Source organism: Vulpes lagopus, chromosome 8, assembly GCF_018345385.1.
Source record: "Vulpes lagopus strain Blue_001 chromosome 8, ASM1834538v1, whole genome shotgun sequence".
NCBI lineage: Eukaryota > Metazoa > Chordata > Mammalia > Carnivora > Canidae > Vulpes > Vulpes lagopus.
In genome coordinates, this window is record NC_054831.1 from 96,894,932 (window position 1) to 96,914,027 (window position 19,096).

The window sequence follows — 19,096 nt, forward strand, 5'->3', positions numbered from 1 at the left end:
ATTGCTACTCCCCTTCCTTCCTCAACCATTCAGGGAAAGTGTTTGGTCTCTTCTGAGCCCCTGGTGTAAGCTGTCTTCTCTTCTACCATCACACTGACAGCAGAACTTGAGTGCAGTGCTACTTAAACATGGCCTGTGGACTGTACATGTACAAATGGCTTATTACCTGTGGATCAAGCTAGTTCAGAAATCAAGTGTAAGCATTTAGAAACATTTATTGCAATTGGACACTGCAGTGACATCCAAATATGTGATACTTGTTAAACAAGATATAGACCAGTTTGGGTGTTGTTGAATTTGTGTGAGTCACATGTGGCGCAAACTGCATTTTAATCACATGCAATAAGACCACTTCTTGGTCCATGATAGACCAAAAACAAACAAAAAGCGCAACTGTTCCACGACAGACAGTCTGAAAAACACTGCTCTAACGCACTCGAGTATGTTCTCATCTCCCATTTCCTGAGATGTTATTGGTTGCCTAAAACAATTCAGTTGTCCAATAAATATCAGTGAATAAAATCCCTACTGACACGAATGATTAAAGACTTCCTGAAAGATATGAGATCTAAGCTCCTTCTTAGTGATGGGGAGGAAGTGAGCACTTTGAGGTACCACGATGGGCAAATGCACTGAGAAAGAAGTGCCAATGAGGAATAACAAGAAAAGATATTGCACAGGCAATAGAAAACTTTCAAAAGGTGAAATATTACATAGAAGCATAATTATGTAAACTAATTCAACTGGACAATTCTTCCAATGTCCTACCACATCCCCCAAAGCTTACCCCAAAAGCAACCCCTCAGTGCTCACTGAAAGCCTTAGCTATAGGCAGAGGGAGCTTCTGATGGATTTTAGACCAGTGTTGTAACCTAGCTGGGTAAAGAAAGAATGTGAGGGGGTGAGCCTAAGGGTAGAGACATCAACTAGGATTTAACTACAAACATCCCAGTGAAAAATGCTTAAAAGCTTCAACAAGGGTAGAGATAGTTGGGTGATGTGCAGTGGTGGTAGACACAAAGTCAAGAAATATTTATGAGTCAATATAGGAAGGGTTAAGTGGTTCACTAGACAGGATTAAGGGAAAGGGTAACATGACTGTAATTTCTGGTTTGGTTTGAGAGACAATGTGCATGGTTGTACCACCAGATGAGATAAAGAACACAGGAAGAAGAACAGTTTAAGTGACAAAGGATTTGTAAATTTCAGTGGGATGAATCTATGGAACGTTCAGGTGGAGATGCCTAGTAAGTACCTGGGAGAAAGGTCAAGGTGGAAGAGACAGATTGTGAAAGCTTTCACATCTAGATGGTGATTAAAACTACATTAATGAGTGAATGAGGGAAAGGACAAGTAGTATAAGGACAAACCAACGGGAGAATACCGTCCTTTATAAGCCATAGGCTAAAGGAAGAAATCTTACAAGGGAGATGACATCAGAAGAAATGAGCACATACAGAATCACAGGAAGAAAAGTGGAGAAAACTCTGAGGAAGGAACACCGATAACACAGCCACATGCACAGAGAGGCCCATGTGACAGAGCTGAACAGTCTTCACCAACTTAGGTCAACCTGGAAGCTCCTGTGACTTTAGGAAGATAAAGCTGAGTGATGAGGGAGAAACCAAAACATAAAAGCTGATGAGTAACAGAAGGCATCGGACAGGCTGCTTTCAAGAGGCCTGTGTGAGAAGGCAGAAAAAGAGAAAGGAGATGCAAAACCAAGTTCTATCATTTTGGGAAAAACTTTAAGTACGCTTACAGTGAGCGGAAGAAACAATAGAGAGAAACAAGGAGGAACAACCAATGCAGGTCTGGAGAAGAAATGGAGAGAATGGAGACAGATACAAAGATGGTGCTCTTCTTCCACTGGAGCAGGGTGACGTCTCATCCTCCAAGAAGGGAAAAGAGAAAGGAGGCCAAGACATAGAAGAGTTTCCTTAAGAGGGAAGTAAGGCTTCCCCAGGATCCATGTCTGGATTAGGGCCCTACCTAGCTGCTTCAGTAGCACCTTATTACCTCACCCTAGCACTTACCATGTGCTAGAATTGCCTCACTGATCTGCCTGTATGCAGCACTAGCCGGTAAACTCCAGGAAGGCACTGGCTATGTCTGTCCCCTTCATCACATCTATGCTCGATGTCTAGCATTGAGCCATGCCTGGAACACACTAGGCCCTAATTAAATGTTTATTGGACTAAATGAGGACAAAAAATTAAAGGGATTCAGCAACAAAAGCTTTAATTTTTCTAGCAAAGTAGGAAGTGAGGCCAATGGCTGAGAGTTTATAAAATCGGGTTCAATGGGGTGGTTCTAGAGAGCATGTGAAGACTAGGATAGCTTGTGAGAGGAATGGAAAAACTAAAAGCAGTGCAAATTTAAATTTAAATTTTAGCAAATTTAAAGCAGTGCTTCTCAATCTTGGTTGCACAATAGAATCACCTGGAGATTAAGAAATACAATGTCTGAGTTCCACCCCTGAATTTCAGATGTACTAGGCCTTGGCAGCCCAGGCATTGGGTTTTTTGAAAGTTCCCAGAGACTTCTATTGTGCAATCAGGATTGAGAGTCACTGAACAGAAGGATGAAGTAACTGGAGGTCAGAGTTAAAATGAGACTGGAAACCATGAATTGATAGATTCGCCATTTCATCCAATCTTCTGCAATACTGTTCAGCTGCGATATATGTACAGAGGACTATTGTAGGGTCAATCAGGAGACAGTGGTTGGCCAGAGACATATGAAAGTTGAACCAAGTATATTGCTGAGAGACTGAGCAAAAACTAAGGTCTCTCTGAGAGTGAAGAGAGAGAGGCATAAGAAGTGAAGTGACACGATGGTTTGAAGAGGGAATAGTATAGGTCTTTCTTCTGGTGCAAATGAGAAGGCTTAGGGAATGGCTATGAAAGCAAGTGGCTTCAGGGCTATAGATAGGATCACAGCTCGGGCAGACAAGGAACTCTGACAAAGCTACTCACATGCTGGCATCAAAAAGGATTTTTGAAGTCTCCCACAGTGACTGCAGGTGTGGGGATGGAGGTGGACAAGTCAGATGCCAAAGTCCACAATGCATTATTGGACCCAGGAGGAAAACTACAAGCAAAGAGGGTCAAGAAAGCAGAAAGTTCAGAGTCCTAGAGCAAGACATTTAGAGAAGGAGAATTTTGCTTTATTTTATCACAGAAGTGAAAAAGTAACAGTTTGATTCAGATGTGGCAATGAGAAGAGAGGGGAATTTGGGCCAGTCTACCTTAGTACATTTCAACATGGGAGAAAGCCTCCATTTCTCTCACCTCAACATCAAACCCATCAGCAAATGCTGACAACTCTGTCTTCTAAACATGTTCTAGAATCCAGCCATTTTTCATTCCAATGGTGGTCCAAATCACTGTTGTCCCTTATCTGATTTACTACTATAGCCAGCCTCCCAACTGGTCTTTCTGGTGTCACTTTTGTTCTTCTTCAATGTATTCTTCATACTAGAGGAAAAAACAAAACAAAAAATACCCAAGTCCTATCACTTCTCTGCCGAAAACATGGCAATGTCTTTTTACCTCACAATGGGCCATACTGCTCTCCATGATCTGGGCCCTGACAAGCTCTCTGGCTCTTCCTCCTTTCCATTTCTTTTCTTAGCTTCAGCCACGTTGGGTTCCTTGTCCTTCCTTGGACACATCAAGAATGCTCTTGCCTTAAAGCATTTGAAACCACTATCCCCACCACCTAGAATTCTCTTCTTTTTTTTATTTATTTATTTATTTATTTATTTATTTATTTATTTATTTATGATAGTCACAGAGAGAGAGAGAGAGGCAGAGACACAGGCAGAGGGAGAAGCAGGCTCCATGCACCGGGAGCCCGATGTGGGATTCGATCCTGGGTCTCCAGGATCGCGCCCTGGGCCAAAGGCAGGCGCCAAACCGCTGCGCCACCCAGGGATCCCTAGAATTCTCTTCTTGAAGGTATCTGCCATGGCTGTGGCTTTACTTTCTTCAGATGTCTGCTAACATATCACCTTCAGAACTCCACTACTATGAACTTTCCTATCTTTATTGCTTTATTTTTCTCCCTAGCACTTTTTACCATTATTTATCTACATCTCACCAATATTCTATGTGATTACCCCTACTTCTACATAACTCTCTACAATATAAGCTCTTCAGAGGCAGGAAGGTGATAGGACTGAGGACCAAAGAGAGTTCATGAACACAACGGAAGATGGTTTCAAAGCACAAAAGACAGAGATGAAAGTGTGGCTAAGAGTAGAAGACAACAGAAAGGCTGTAATACCCAGTAAGGGGTTTCTCCTTACGGCAGTAACTGAGAATTACAAGAATGAGAGGAAAAGTGGGAGTCAACTGGTCTCTAACACCTTGCGTTTCAGACACACCAGAATTGGCAGTAACAGATTGGGTCCAAGTAGAAAAAGGAATATAGGGCAGGGGACCCATTAGGGGAAGGAAATGGTACCTAGAGGTAGGTCATGTGGATTGATGAATCCTAAAGAACATAGTAATCATACGAGTCTTTCTCACTACTTGAACACGGGGCAAGTATTATACAACACATAATACACATCCATGAAATATACAAAGAAGCCCATAAAAGGAAGAAACACAAGTGGTCCCAAAGAAAATTGTGAATAAGAAAAGTAACCAATAGTAAGATTAAACTACTTCATCCTGCTTTTCTATTTATGGGTACAATTCATTTATTCAGCCTTATCCACTGGAATGCAGTGTTCCGTTGAAGTAAACATTTTAGATAACAGAAATGCTTATCTGTAGGCATAATTACTTTAAGAAGTACTTAAAAAGAAAGACAAACATCTTTTGAAAGATTACAATCATCTTCTACACTGCACTTGCCTGGATGGTTTGGGGATATTATTGAGAGCAGTGGTATCACAGCAGTGCTCTCTGTGACTATCAGGGCTAGAGCTATGACATTTGCCCTACTCTAAGAAGTTCCAAATCGCCAGGCATTTCAGATATCTGCCTCTGCTTTTAATAGATTTCTTGTCTCCTCCCTATGAGCTTGTTAGCCACCACACTTGGCTTCTTACCAGCATTCCCATTTCTATAAGATTATACTCATTCTAATTTGCTGTCCCTAATCTGCTATGGGACAGGAAATGAAATAACCAAGGATGTTGGAATATTTAAAACAATGCTAAATAGACTATTATTAAACACCAGAGGCTCTCCCTATGGGTCAAGTATAGATTTACTCAATGGACTTCAGGATATAGTTTTCTCTGCTCAGGGATGATTTCTCTGCTTTCTTACTCATTTCCAACAGCACTTAGGTATCTAAACTTCATGATACATGTCCTCTGAGTTAGCATGCTGTTCCTGTATCTACACAACCTTCATCAGTTTTCATAAAATGATTATTATTAAGGTGTCTCCATTTTGTTTAACAAATTAAAAACTAATATAGATTTAACACAAGATTTGCATTTATTCCACAAATGCAAAAGATCTCTCCAATTGAAAATGAAATCTATAATTTGGTTATTTTAACCAAAGAAAAGATTTTCCCAAGGAAAGTACAGTTACATTCCTAGGCTAGTGGACATATTGATTTAATGCATAATGTATATAAAATATATTTGTAATACAGGATGGTATTTCTAAATAGCATTAGTTAATTTTTAGGTAAAATAATTTCAGTATGAAAGATCCCAGAAGCAACAACTTACACTAACATCCCCCCCCGCCAACACACACACAATTTGTCTGGACAGAAAAATATGGCTTAGTTCAATATTGTCTCAGTGTGGCCCTTTCAAACAATAGCTCGGCATCAGCAAACAGAAATGGCAGGTAATACAAGATGAGAACAATAACTGTTCTATAAGAGTAGTCATGGCAAATATTTACAAATGTATTTCTAGATAAACAAAGAAAGACTTTTCTTCTTAATTTTACATGAGATACATAAGTAACTTCCATGGATTCTCCTCCTGGTGGGAGAGAAGAGAAACAAGGGAGAAATTCTAGTTCTTCTGGCTTTAGCTACCATTATGAGTTTCAATCACCTGATTTGTGAAATATCTCACAAATACAAATTAAAACTGCCCCATCATAAAGGAATTGCTGGAAGAGGCCACCTTGGTTAAAAGTCTCAGATTCTATAAATGAGCATGCATTTTATTCACTTAATCTGCAATGATTACCAATGAATAGAAATGAAGAAATTTCCAGAATCTCAAGAAAAGCATTTACCTACCCACTTTTCCCAAGACCTATTTGGACACCACAAATCACCCATGTTTCTAGGCTTGAAACCTTGGCCTCCTATCTTTTCCTCATCCAGACCTTCTTCTCCACTTTTCCTACACTGTCTCTGTCCTTAGTCCACAGAGGCTTTGTGCTGCTTCAAGGGATCAACCTCCCTTATTTTTATACCCTAGTTTCCTCTCCACTGACAGGTGACAAGCCAGCAACCTGAATTGCCCAACTCAGAACCCTCTGACCAGGTCTCGTCTCTTTTCAGAACCCTCCAGCAATTTGTAACGTAATTTAGAATCAAGCTCAAAATTCCTGATCATAGACTGGATCAACTGGATCCCGCTTACCCTTTACCCTCCCCTGTCACTCTGATTCCAAATCAACTACTCTCTCAGCCAAGAGCCATGAGCCATGAGTTTGGTGATGTGTTCATCCTGTTCATTATATTATTCTACTTTTACAAATGTTTGGAAATTCCCTTAATATGAGTTTTCTTTAAAGGAAGAAATAAAATTCCCATGTTACAAATGTTTGTAAGGTTTTTTTTTTCTTCAAATACTTAGGTGATTCTTGTTCTTTATCTAAATAGTTGTCAGTTCTTTTTCCTCAAGAAAAAAACTTCAATATTTAAAAAATTGCTTTAAGAGACTGCAAAGTAATTTATCAAAATGTTTAGAAATGATAATTTCTGTTTGGTGGGATTATAGGTGAGGTTTGTTTTTGTTACATCCTTTTTTTGTTTTGTTTTGCTACTTTTTGTTATGTTTTCCGATTTCTAAAGGCAACATACACTGTTATCATAGAAAATAATCTGATTTTTCTGATTACATGAAAGTATGATTTTTCACATCAGGCACAGAAAATCTGTCATAAATCTCTATACTTTCTTTTATATTTACCATGAAAAATATTAATGAAAAACATGAACATGAAACTCTAGTTATCTACAAAATGGCCTGTAGTTTGACAGCAGGATGGAAAAAGTGAGTTTGAATACTCATTGGGGAACTACATGCTAGATATGTTAATTCTGGAATGATAGATTGGTAAGAGACTCATTTTGGCAAGACATTCTTTAAAAAAAAAAAAAAAGATTGTATTTATTCATTCATGAGAGACACAGAGAGAGGCAGAGACACAGGTAGAGGGAGAAGCAGGCTCCATGCAGGGAGCCTGACATGAGACTCGATCTCAGGTCTCCAGGATCAGGCCCTGGGTTGAAGGTGGCGCTAAACCGCTGAGCCACCCGGGCTGCCCATTGGCAGGACATTCTTGTTGAATAATACGATTGAAGGCTCATAATGGACTCTCGAGGAGCAAATGGTCCAGTGGAATTAGGAATTTCTGGGAATGTGATATATAGTATCATATGCCATTTTCATTTTAAGCTTAGCTTGGGCAGGGTTCATGCCTGGATACTGATATATAGCTATATTTTTGTTTTGTGCTTTTTGGGTTTGTTGTTGTTGTTTTGTTTTTTTTAGGTGAAGAAGGAGACAGAAGAGAGAAAAGTTTCTCTTAATTCTTGAATGAGAAGAGAAGAAATAGTTCATGTGTTTTGACTCTTTTGGCTCTCCTCCTACTACTACTTACTCACATCATTTTATTTTGTGCAGAACTAGTTGCCCATTCTCTGTGTAAGACCTAGCTGAAAGGCTCTCAAAGACCTTGCGAAGAATTACAACCGAGACTGAGACTCAGTAATAGAAACCACAAGGTCCTTGGGGGAAGGGACTACACCTCCATTCATGTATTCAACACATATTTGAATAACCTACTATGTGCCAAGTACCCTTCTCCACACTAAGGATACAGCAAGATCTCTAGTCTCATGCAATCTACCTTCATGGGAAAATACACAAGGAAGCAAAGACAAACACAAACATAAATAAGACAAATAATGGCAAAAGTTCATAAGCAAAATGAAATAAAACAAAGTGATACAATAGAGTCACCAAGGGCAGGGGGCTGCAATAACACAAGGGTAGTCAGAAAGAGCTAGAACATTTGAGAAGATGTGAAGAAGGGCAAGCGGTCCTGGAGGAGACAACACGGGTAAAAGCCTGGAGGCAGGAATACACTCAGTAAGTCAGAGGAACAGCAAGCAGAGCACAAGGAGGACAATGATGCTGGATGCCTTGGGGATGTGGACATGCAGGATCGCGAGGCCTCAGTTAAAGAGCAGGGGTTTTATTGTAAGTCCAACTAGGGAAACCATGGGAGGCGTTGTTGTTGTTGTTGTTGCAGATGATTTATTTTCCTTTTTAAACTTACGGTAAAATACACATAACATAAAATTTACCATCCTCACCATTTTTAAGTGTATTGTTCAGCAATATTTAGTATATTCATGTTGTGCAACCACAGCTACCATTTACCTCTAGAAATCTACATCTTGCAAAATGAAACTCTCATCAGAGGCTTTTAGGCAAAGTAGTGACAGGATCTGACTTATGTTTTTAAAAATGAACCTGGTTGCTCGGTAAAGCATTGATTGCAGTGAGACAGAAGGATTCGTTTATTGAAGTTGATAGATTCAGGATATGTTCTGCGGATGTCGCTGACACAATTGCTGCTAATTTGGATGTGAGCATAAGATAAAGACAGAAATGAGGAGAAAATGTGACTTCTAGATTTTTACATCTCCAGTGTCTAGCCCATAGCAAATGGGCAATGTTTATTAGTTCATAAATAAGTAGAAGCCTTTATTTCTAGAGAGCTAGGACAACAGAAATGAAAACTACCAGGCATGCAGATGGTATCTTTTTTCAAGGCTCTAACTATCTGTACTAACTGCATCCTTATAACATGTATAAAGTCTACAGAGTTGGTTTGTGTCAACATTATATGCTTTATTCCACCGTAACATTAAAGGCAAATCCTTTTCCAGTTAAATTTTATTAAGTATTTTACATATATTATTTCATGTCTTTCCTAAATCAATAGCTTTTATCCTTTGAGACTAAAGTGCTATGGGCCATGTTTCTGATCACATGTGTATACAAATTTGATGTTTTGGAGAGTCACAGGCCTTCTGAATTCCATCCAGAGACCAACGTTAGATTAAGAAGCCCTGCTCTACCTTGTATGAGTTATTATTGTCTATCATTATGAGAATCTAGGCTTTATTAGTCCAGCCCTAGAGACTTTGGAGAAACATTTTCAAAGGGTTTACTTTCATTAATATCCACGATAAATGAGTTATCAAGAACCAATACTAATTTAAAAAATATCTCTGTCCTTAGCAAAACTGTTGTTCCAAATATTACACATGGAGTTATTCAAGATCTTTTTTCTAAGAAGCTACATGATAAATCCTTCTACAATTCATGTCTGGGGGAAGATACTGCCTGACACGTTCATGTTTTATTTTTATTTTATTTTTATTATTATTTTTTACTTTTTAAAGATTTTTATTTATTTATTCATAGACACACACACACACACACAGAGAGAGGCAGAGACACAGGTAGAGGGAGAAGCAGGCTCCATGCAGGGCGCCCAACGTGGGACTCGATCCCGGGCCATCAGGATCACACCCCAGGCTGCAGGCGGCACTAAACTGCTGAGCTACAGGGGCTGTCCATGTTTTCTTTTAAAAAACCAAACCATGAGAACTGTTGAAATATTATCTTACTTCTTAATACGAGCTCCTAGCTAATAGTTAAAATTTAGTGTTCCACTCACCACAACTATATTACCTACATTTTCCCTTTCTATGCTTGGATCTTAATATATTTATTATGAGCATTTCAAATCTTTTTTGAAAAAGTGGAATGTAAATTATATATTAGCATATACAAACTGTCCTCTTTACAACTTCACAACTGTCCTCTTTCCTAAGCATACCCTCTGCCCTCTTCCATGCTATTTTTCTAAAGATGTGGAAATCGACTCAGAGGTCACACACAATGGCAGGATGTAGAGTCAGAACATCTGTATTGCTGACCCAGGTTTACCACTCACCACCTAAGTGACATTGGCAAAAATCATTTAAATTTTCTGGAGTCTAGATTTTTGGTTTCTAAAATTGAGTTATTAGCGCATATTACACAGGGTTGCAATAAGGACTGAGATGATTAAGGCAAAAGGATTTGGGACACACAGAGCAAAGAAGGAGGAGGAGAAACAGCGGCAGCCGCTGCGACACCTACTTGCCTGGGCATAAGGAGATGACTAACAACCATCCTTGCTCTGTCTATTGATGACATGGTGAAGACCAATGGTTGGGGGTTGGCAGATTTTTCAGTGAGTGCCCAGCCGAGCAGTGGACTAAAGAAAGAGAACGAGCACAGGAAGGGATTGCTCCATGAGACAACATGGCTTGAGCTGGATGGTTCAGCCATCTTTGCTAATATAATACATTTTTATTCCTTTACATTTTCAATTATCGCTCAGGATTAAGTTTTATAATCTATAGGCGTGAGGATATCATTGTATTGCTTTGAGCTTTAGGTTTTCCACATGTAACATGGGGGAAACATAATCCTTGCCCCATTCATATTCTACAGTAAGGTATAGGGAGTAATCAATATTGTTATTTGTAGACAAAGATGGGCTGGGGCAATTTAGGAACTTCAAAATTCAGTAGTAAGGGCATGTTCAGAATTAAGCCTAATAAAGAAAAAAAAATGAATAGGCTAGTAAGGCACTTGGACTCTGATAAGGAGAATTTGTTTCTGGCCCCAGGATGATAAACAGGCCTGTGGCTGTGGCTTAAATGACTTGGCCTCACTGGGCTTCAGGTTCCTCATCTGTCAAAGAGAAAGTTAGCCTGAATGATCGCAAAGGTTCTTTCCAAGCCAAAACACTTTAACATGTTATTAAGAAATTATCTACATGCTCATGTCCCAGCAAACATTCCACCTCTTTACCCCTTAGGTGCTAGGACAACTTTGAGGCCTAATCCAGTGGGAGTGAAGCCCAGGTGCCTGTAGCCATGTGAGAGTATCATCTTCATTAACACATCCTATACTGGCTGCCTCCTTTCTCTCCTTCTGCTGATAATGTCTAGAATCACCTCTCCAAAAAAACAAAAACCAAAAAACCTCTCTATTGAAAATTCAGGTGAAAAGTACTTCCTTATAAAGTGGTGAGAGGAGGGGCTCCTAGGTGGCTCAGTCAATTAAGTTCTGCCTTCAGCTCAGGTCACGATCCCAGAGTCCTGGGATTGAGTCCCACTTTGGGCTCTCCATTCAGTGGGGAATCTGTTTCTCCCTCTGCCCCTGCTTGTGCTCCCTCTCTCTCACTTAACTAAATAAATTTTTTTTTAAAAAGTGGTAAGAGCATGGGCATATGAGCACTAGGGTTCAGAATAAAATGGATCTGATGCCTAATTCTGTTACTAACCACTTGGCTTTGGGCATATTACTTAACTTCAAACACTGCATCAGTTTCCTTGTCTAGGAAATGGGAACAATATGACCTTCCCAATAAGGCTACTATGGAGATTAAAGAAGATAAGACACATGTAAAATTTATTCTAATGCCAGGCATATAGCAAGTATTCAATAAATGCTAATGCTACAAAAATATACTTTTATTTTTTTTATTTTACAGGTTTGGTCTTTTTTCACTAACTTGTCATAATGGTTCAGAAAATAATTATTATAGTTCTATAATTAGTATTTGAATCTAAAATAAGTTACACCCTGCCTAATTCAAATTGTGCAGCTTAGTAACATTAAGAAACTTATTAAGTTTAATAGACTTTAGCTAATACTACAAGCTTTATTTTTTTCAATTTTTGATTTTAATTTTTATGGAACTCAAAGGAGATGGAAATCAGCCCTAGGATCTATATCCTGATTTACATTATTAAAATAAACCTAAATGTTACATGGTTGCTAAAAGCCTAATTTAAAATCAGAAATATGAGTTATGTGCCATTAGGACGATACAGTAAGCAAAGACAAAAAAATCTCCATGTGGCAAAGTTTTCTTTTGTTAATGTAGGCCCACGGAATAACTACAGAGGCAAAGGCTCTGCTTTGCCTTTTGTGACTGCTTACCATGCTACGGCACCAAACATAACAGCAGCAGCAATTTTGACTGGTTCTGGCTGGTTAATCAAAAAAATTGCTTGGGTTGCCTGGGTGGCCCGGTGGCTCCAGTGTCTGATTCTTGGTTTCAGCTCAGGTTGGAATCTCAGGCTCCTGGGATGGAGCCCTATTTCTGGCTCCAAGTTCAGCATGGAGTCTACTCAGGATTCTCCTTCTCTCTCTACCACTCCCACTACATGCATGTGCTCCCTCTCTCTCAAATAAATAAATCTTTAAAAAAATTGTTTTTAAAAAAATTATACATACCGTAAACATTTATTTTACCTTAAGACATATAAATATGTATTAATTTCCCAAAGTAATTCCAAGATTTTCCTTGAGGAATTCCTCTCCCCAATTTTTCTTATACAAACCACAGTCAGAATTTATTTCCTACAATTTCCAGTTTTAATTTTCTTAGTGGACTGAAAACTAAAAAACAAAGACAAAACAATAAACTTGCAAAGTCAGGATATTTTCTTTCAAATCTTCACAACTTTCTCTCCAATCTTTCAGTTTTCCTGCTCACTTTTTTAGTCACTCCCTCTGTAAAGAATTCAATATTCCTTTCACAGAAATAATACTCTTTCCTTTTGCACTTACCTGTCATAGATTTACATAACTATTACTGATATTTAAATGGTCTAATCACAATGACAAGTATAACTGGCACCAACAGGTTTACAATAAATACAATAGACTTCTGTTGAGCCAGTTATCCAGCAGCTGGATCAGGAAACAGGCAATAGTAGCCCATGTTTGCCAGGCCTGGCTGCACTTAGTCTGTTATCAGGGGAAATCAAGAGTGTAGGCTCAGCTCATCGCGTCAACTGGATAGATGTCAAAACGACTGTCTTTTTATTAGGATAAACCATATGCAATTGCCAATATCTATCTCTGACCTAGAGAAATGGCAAGTACTCACGTATAATCTAATATTTTTTTAAGAAACATGAGCTATATTTAATGTTTATCTACTACCTAATTCTTCCCCTCCCTTTGAACAATGAATAGTACTTCCTGCAATGTTATTTTTCAAATTCCACTCTACATTTATTCAGGAACTCTCCTCTAGGGAATAATCGGTATCTGGACTCTGGTTGCCTAGGAATGTGACTTCCACATCCTATCTCTCTTCAAGTTAAAGTCACACCTGTTAGAATTTCAGAAGCTGAAGGTATAAGCATGTGTCTTCTGGCTAATTGAATGAAAAACAGCAGGGGGGTGGGTACTGGGGTGACTCAGTGGTTGAGCGTCCGCCTTTGGCTCAGGTCGTGATCCCAGGATCCTGGGATCAAGGCCCACATCAGGCTCCCTGCTCAATGGGGAGCCTGCTTCTCCCTCTGCCTGTGTCTCTGCCTCTCTCTCTCTCTCTCTCTGTCTCTCCTGAATAAATAAATAAAATCTTAAAAAAGAAAAAAGAAAAGAAAAACAGTAGAGGGATTAAAATGTCAGGTCAGCACTAGTTTGTTTATTTGTTTGCTTCTGAGACACAAATCTTTTTAACCCACAGGATCCAAAAACAGCAGTATCCGCCTAGAGAACGCAGAAAAAAGATAAGAAGGGGAGTAGGCAAAGAAACTTATGGACAGACCTGGGATAAGTCATCCTTAAATATGAGCACCCTTTACTGTCCTTGCTCTGTCCCTATTCTATCATTTGATTATAATAAACAAGCATAAATGTGCTATTAAGACAAAAATCCAGAAATGTGAGACAGAAAGGAAGAGGGGCTGTATTTACATGAGGAACTACGAGCGAAACCTTCTTTTACTAGTTTTCCCATTTCTATCACTGACTCTAAAAAGCCTAAATCAAGTTTATCTGTATGGTTGCCCACATCCCCTCATCAAACTACCGGACGATATCAGAACCCTAGTGTGTCTTATATCCTCTAAAACATCAACCCTCGCAGTTAGTAGGCAGGGTAGGAGGAGCCTAAACATTGTAGCTTTTATCTGCATTCAAATCGTGGCTGCATGCTTCCAAGAATGTATACTGAGCACTCTTTCTGCTTTCTTGACTTGAGCACCCCTCTTCAATTTTCTGCACCCATGTGTATGATGAGAATCATGGTACAGACCTTGCCAGCTTCAGAGGATTCATGAGAAAATGCATGTAAACTGCCTTGCTCCAACAATGAGGCTACCTAAAAGATGCCAAAACGTTTGACTCCGGGCAAGAGAAGATTTAAAACTTTAATGCAAGCTTAAACACTTTATAAACATGAGGCAAAAGAACATTCTTAAAGCTTATTTTCTGTTCCAAAACTGTTTTTGCAAACAGAGCATAATCAAGACATCCAACGTGAACGCTGTGGGTAGCTGTCCTCTCCAAAGAGAAACAGCTAAGAGCTAGGACTCAGGTAGTGGAGAGAGAGACAGAGAGCCTCCACAAGAGGAGGAGAGGTTTCAGGAAGGTGAAGAAGATACAAGTGTCAGAGAGTCGCTTTTAAAATTCAAATGTGAACAAGTCCCTCACTTTCTTCCTGTCTTCAATGGGTACCCACCGATTTTAAGATAAAATCCAAATCCTTCGGGTCAAACAAGGCTCTCAGCAAACTGGCCCCTGTGGGTTTATGCAACCTCACCTCACACCCTCCTCTGCAGTTGTTCTACACTATTTCCACTTTCTGCAAGGCATTGGCCTTCTCTCGGCCTGGATCTGATTTCCTGCCCTCACCTCATTTCCAAGCTGCCCTAACTCCCACTCTTTCTTCTGGCTCAGGAGGACGATTGTGTCTGCCTTCTTCCACTCGGCTTCCTCAACACTCCGTGTGGCTCATAGCTGATAGCACTGCACTGTAATTGTTTATCTCCCTGAGGCCCTGGCCTGGCTTTAGCATTCTGCTGGCCACTTTGCCTGACACAGAACTGGCACTCATTTAAATGTTTGTTGAATATGCAACTTCTGAAACTCCCTAATTTCGGCTAGATTTATAGCTTTATTATCTTATTTCGGAGAGGAAAAGAAGAGAGGTTGCTGGTGTTCAAAAGGCCATGAGGTTGCTTCCCAAGATGGATGAAAATTTGTATTTCACACGGCAGACTTATGTTATATGTGATACAGTAACTTAGTTCATCCGAGTAACAGCCTGTTTAGAAATATTTATGATGGTGTGGCCACTTCGGTCACTAACCCGATAATTTTACTTTGCAATGTAATAAAATGTGCTTTTAATATATTTAAATTAGGAATATTTGAAATCTCAATATTTTTAGAAAACCAGTCTTATAAAATACTAAATTTGCTTTCATTTTTAAGTTTTTCATAACTAGGACACCTGGGTGGCTCAATGGTTGAGCGTCTGCCTTTGGCTCAAGGTATGAGCCCAGCATCTGGGATCAAGTCCCACATTCAGCTCCCTCCAAGGAGCCTGCTTCTCCCTCTGCCTGTGTCTCTGCCTCTCTGTATCTTTCATGCATAAATAAATAAAATCTTTTAAAAAAGTTTTTATAACTTGTGAGTGGTCCAAATTGGATGAATGACAGAAACATATCTAAGATATACTCATCTCTCAAAATTTACTTATGGCAGGCTTCTTTCCATGCTATATGGTACGTTAGATTGAAATTCAAGGTTAGTTCTCAATTTAATATACCAATATATATACAAAGTCTCCAAAATTATTTGTTTGGTAAATAGCATTCTTCTATATCCTAAAACTGATGTTTGTACACATAGTACACCATGGAGAATAAACGATTAAACAAATTAGAAAAACTCCTATTTCGTCCACTCAACTACAAATCATTTGAGGACAGGGATTTTCTTTTATGTACATTCCAATATCTGACATAAAGAAACAAACCCCAATTCATTAAGTGAAGTATCTGCAAAGGTAAGTATCACTGTAAATTAGGTTGTTTATGATAGTTGCTAATACACCTGGTTCAACAGTAGAGGCTTAGTTTATGAAATCACATGACAATTGCTGGAATATAACACAAAGAGTAGGAGTTTGAGAAATTAGATTTGGAAATCAGAGAGGAACACTGGCTAATAGAAAAAACAGAGAGAGGGCAGCCCGTTTGGCTCAGCGGTTTAGCACCGCCTTGAGACCCAGGATCGAGTCCCATGTCAGGCTCCCTGCATGGAGCCTGCTTCTCCCTCTGCCTGTGTCTCTGCCTCTCTCTCTCTCTCTCTCTCTCTCTCATGAATAAATAAAATCTTAAAAAAAAACAGAGAGATAAAGGCAAAATTGTAAAATATCTACTGTGGTCGAATTAAGCTCCATGGGTCAAAACTCTCTTTGGTTCCCTAGTCTCATCATTTAGGCATCTCCTCTTCTCCTCACTTCGAACCTCTGCCAAGCACAGCCAGTTCTTTCCTGACAATTCCTCTTGGGACTAGTCCAGGCTCACATCACTTTATACAGAAGTTTTGGGAAAAGGTTCCTCCTAGGTTCATCCCACTACCATCACATCTACTGCCATAATACGACTGTTATTCTACTGCTGTCTACTGCAGTAATCTTTTTTTTTATGTTTTGTGCATGTTTATGTGTGTGTTAAATTTTGCAATAAAAGATGGCACTTTTGAGTTTTTTGTAAGTTACTGTGGTTGGTTTCGTATCTTGTTTTGCTAAGGTAAGATTAGGATTCATAATTCTTTTCCGATATGGTCTACTTCTACAAGTCTGACTTTAATGATTAGCCAGGATAACTGGATTCCTCTCCGCAGCAACAGAGTCAGCAGAGGCTTTTCTCCCCTTCCCCAATGCCTGCCAGCAACTCCTTGTCTACCAATGGAAATTCCTTAACACTTTTTAAAACCTGGTTTAACATTTTCAAAAAGTTTCTACCATCACCAAACCCACCTGTGTACTACCTTAAGTCATATTGCATCATATTCTGCAAACGTATACCAAGCAACTACTACTTGAAAGGACTGCAGATGTAATGTTCTAAGCTGTTTCCAGTATTTCTGTGGACACGGAACATTTACAAGAGAAGATACCGAAGAGGAGAAAATGACAAATGTTAAGTGATAAATGAGCGTTCAGAGGTAGCGAACAGGAAGACTGGGAAAGAGGGGTCAAGGGACGGGGTAAGGCTCAATGAACGCTAGAAGGAGGACACAAAGTAGAAGGTGGAGAGATTTCATGATTGGGAGAGAGGTGACATGAGACAGGACCGCTGAGTTAGGATAATGATGGGGCCCCTGACATAAAGGATATTAACCAGAAATGCTTTGCGGCACAAGAGGGCAAGTCCGCAAGGACTATTAGAATATAAACTGACAGATGATACTCTAAAAAACTGAGTAAAGACACATGGAAAGCACAGAATCTTAAATCAGATAACTAGAGGTGATAACTGAGGTAGCAAGGTTCTGTGAGATCTCTAAAAAAAAATAAATAAATAAACATTCAAAAGAACCTCAACTAGTACAAAACCACACAAGAGGGATTTGAGAATGAGAACCTGGTCAGCGATGCTTCAAAGAGCTCAGGTCAGGACATAGGGAGGAAGAAAGGAATTCTTGGTGAGGCTGTAGGGTATGCAGAGAACCTCAACTAGTACAAAACCACACAAGAGGGATTTGAGAATGAGAACCTGGTCAGCGATGTTCAAAGAGCTCAGGTCAGGACATAGGGAGGAAGAAAGGAATTCTTGGTGAGGCTGTAGGGTATGCAGAGAACCTCAACTAGTACAAAACCACACAAGAGGGATTTGAGAATGAGAACCTGGTCAGCGATGTTCAAAGAGCTCAGGTCAGGACATAGGGAGGAAGAAAGGAATTCTTGGTGAGGCTGTAGGGTATGCAGAGAACCTCAACTAGTACAAAACCACACAAGAGGGATTTGAGAATGAGAACCTGGTCAGCGATGTTCAAAGAGCTCAGGTCAGGACATAGGGAGGAAGAAAGGAATTCTTGGTGAGGCTGTAGGGTATGCAGAGTGGTTGGGCCGGGCCCAGAGCCCCTGAGCTCGAGTCCCTTCCAGCTCCTTGCGTGATCTTGGACAAGGGACGCCGTATCCGTTTCCTCGCCCGTAAAACGAGGATAAGAGAATCCTTTAACCTCACAGGATCCTCGCGAGGCTTACGAGGTAATGCAAGTTCTTGGAACAGTGGCCGCCTCTCTCTCTCCACACACACACACACACAAGTGCCTGCCGTTGAGGGGAAAAGATTCCTCTAGTCCTGGGCGACCTTGGGGAGAACCATTTCTGGCCGGTAGTAGGAGCAGAAACTGCCAAGTAGGGAACCCCCGAGCACGGGAGCGGTGGGAAGGCAGGGGCGGTCCCGGCGGACGATGATCCCCTCGCGGCAGCTGAGCCAGAGGTGCGAATCGGGCAACCCGGGGTCGCCCGCGGGGGGGTGCAGCGGCAGCGCTTCCCGAGGGGCTGCCCCGCCCCGCGGCCAGGCCGGCTCGCCCCAGCTCCCCTTCGGTGGGTGCGCGCGTTTCCCGCCCGCGCGGGGGGCTGGGCGGGAGCAGGACGCGACCCCTCCCGCCCCGGCTCCCCGGGGAGCTCGAGGGGCGCCCGCTCGGCGTCCGGGGCGGAATCAGCGCCGCCTGCCGAGGGGAAGGCCAAGCTCCCCCGACGGGAGCTCGGAGGATGCAACCACGGGCTTCCCCGCCCGCACCTGCGGCGCGAGCTCGGGGGGCAGCCCCCCAAGATCCCGCCGGCCCCGGAGCGCAAGGAAGCAGGAAGGGCGGGGCCCGGGGCGGGTGGTGGCCGGCGAGGCCGGACCGGGAGCTGGGGACGTGACCTCGGTGGCCAAGGTCGAGCCGGTGCTTCGCCCCGCGCGCCCAGCGAGCCCGCCCGTCCGCAGAGGCAGGCCCCCGGCCCAGGCAGCGCTCGGGGAGGGTCAA

At 41.1% G+C, this 19,096-nt stretch overlaps 1 protein-coding gene across 2 annotated transcripts in view; it reads right to left on the reverse strand.

The window, feature by feature from the left end:
* Window positions 1-19,096, reverse strand: part of ELOVL7 (ELOVL fatty acid elongase 7) — a 79,870-nt gene that overhangs the window by 60,198 nt on the left and 576 nt on the right. The window lies entirely within an intron of this gene.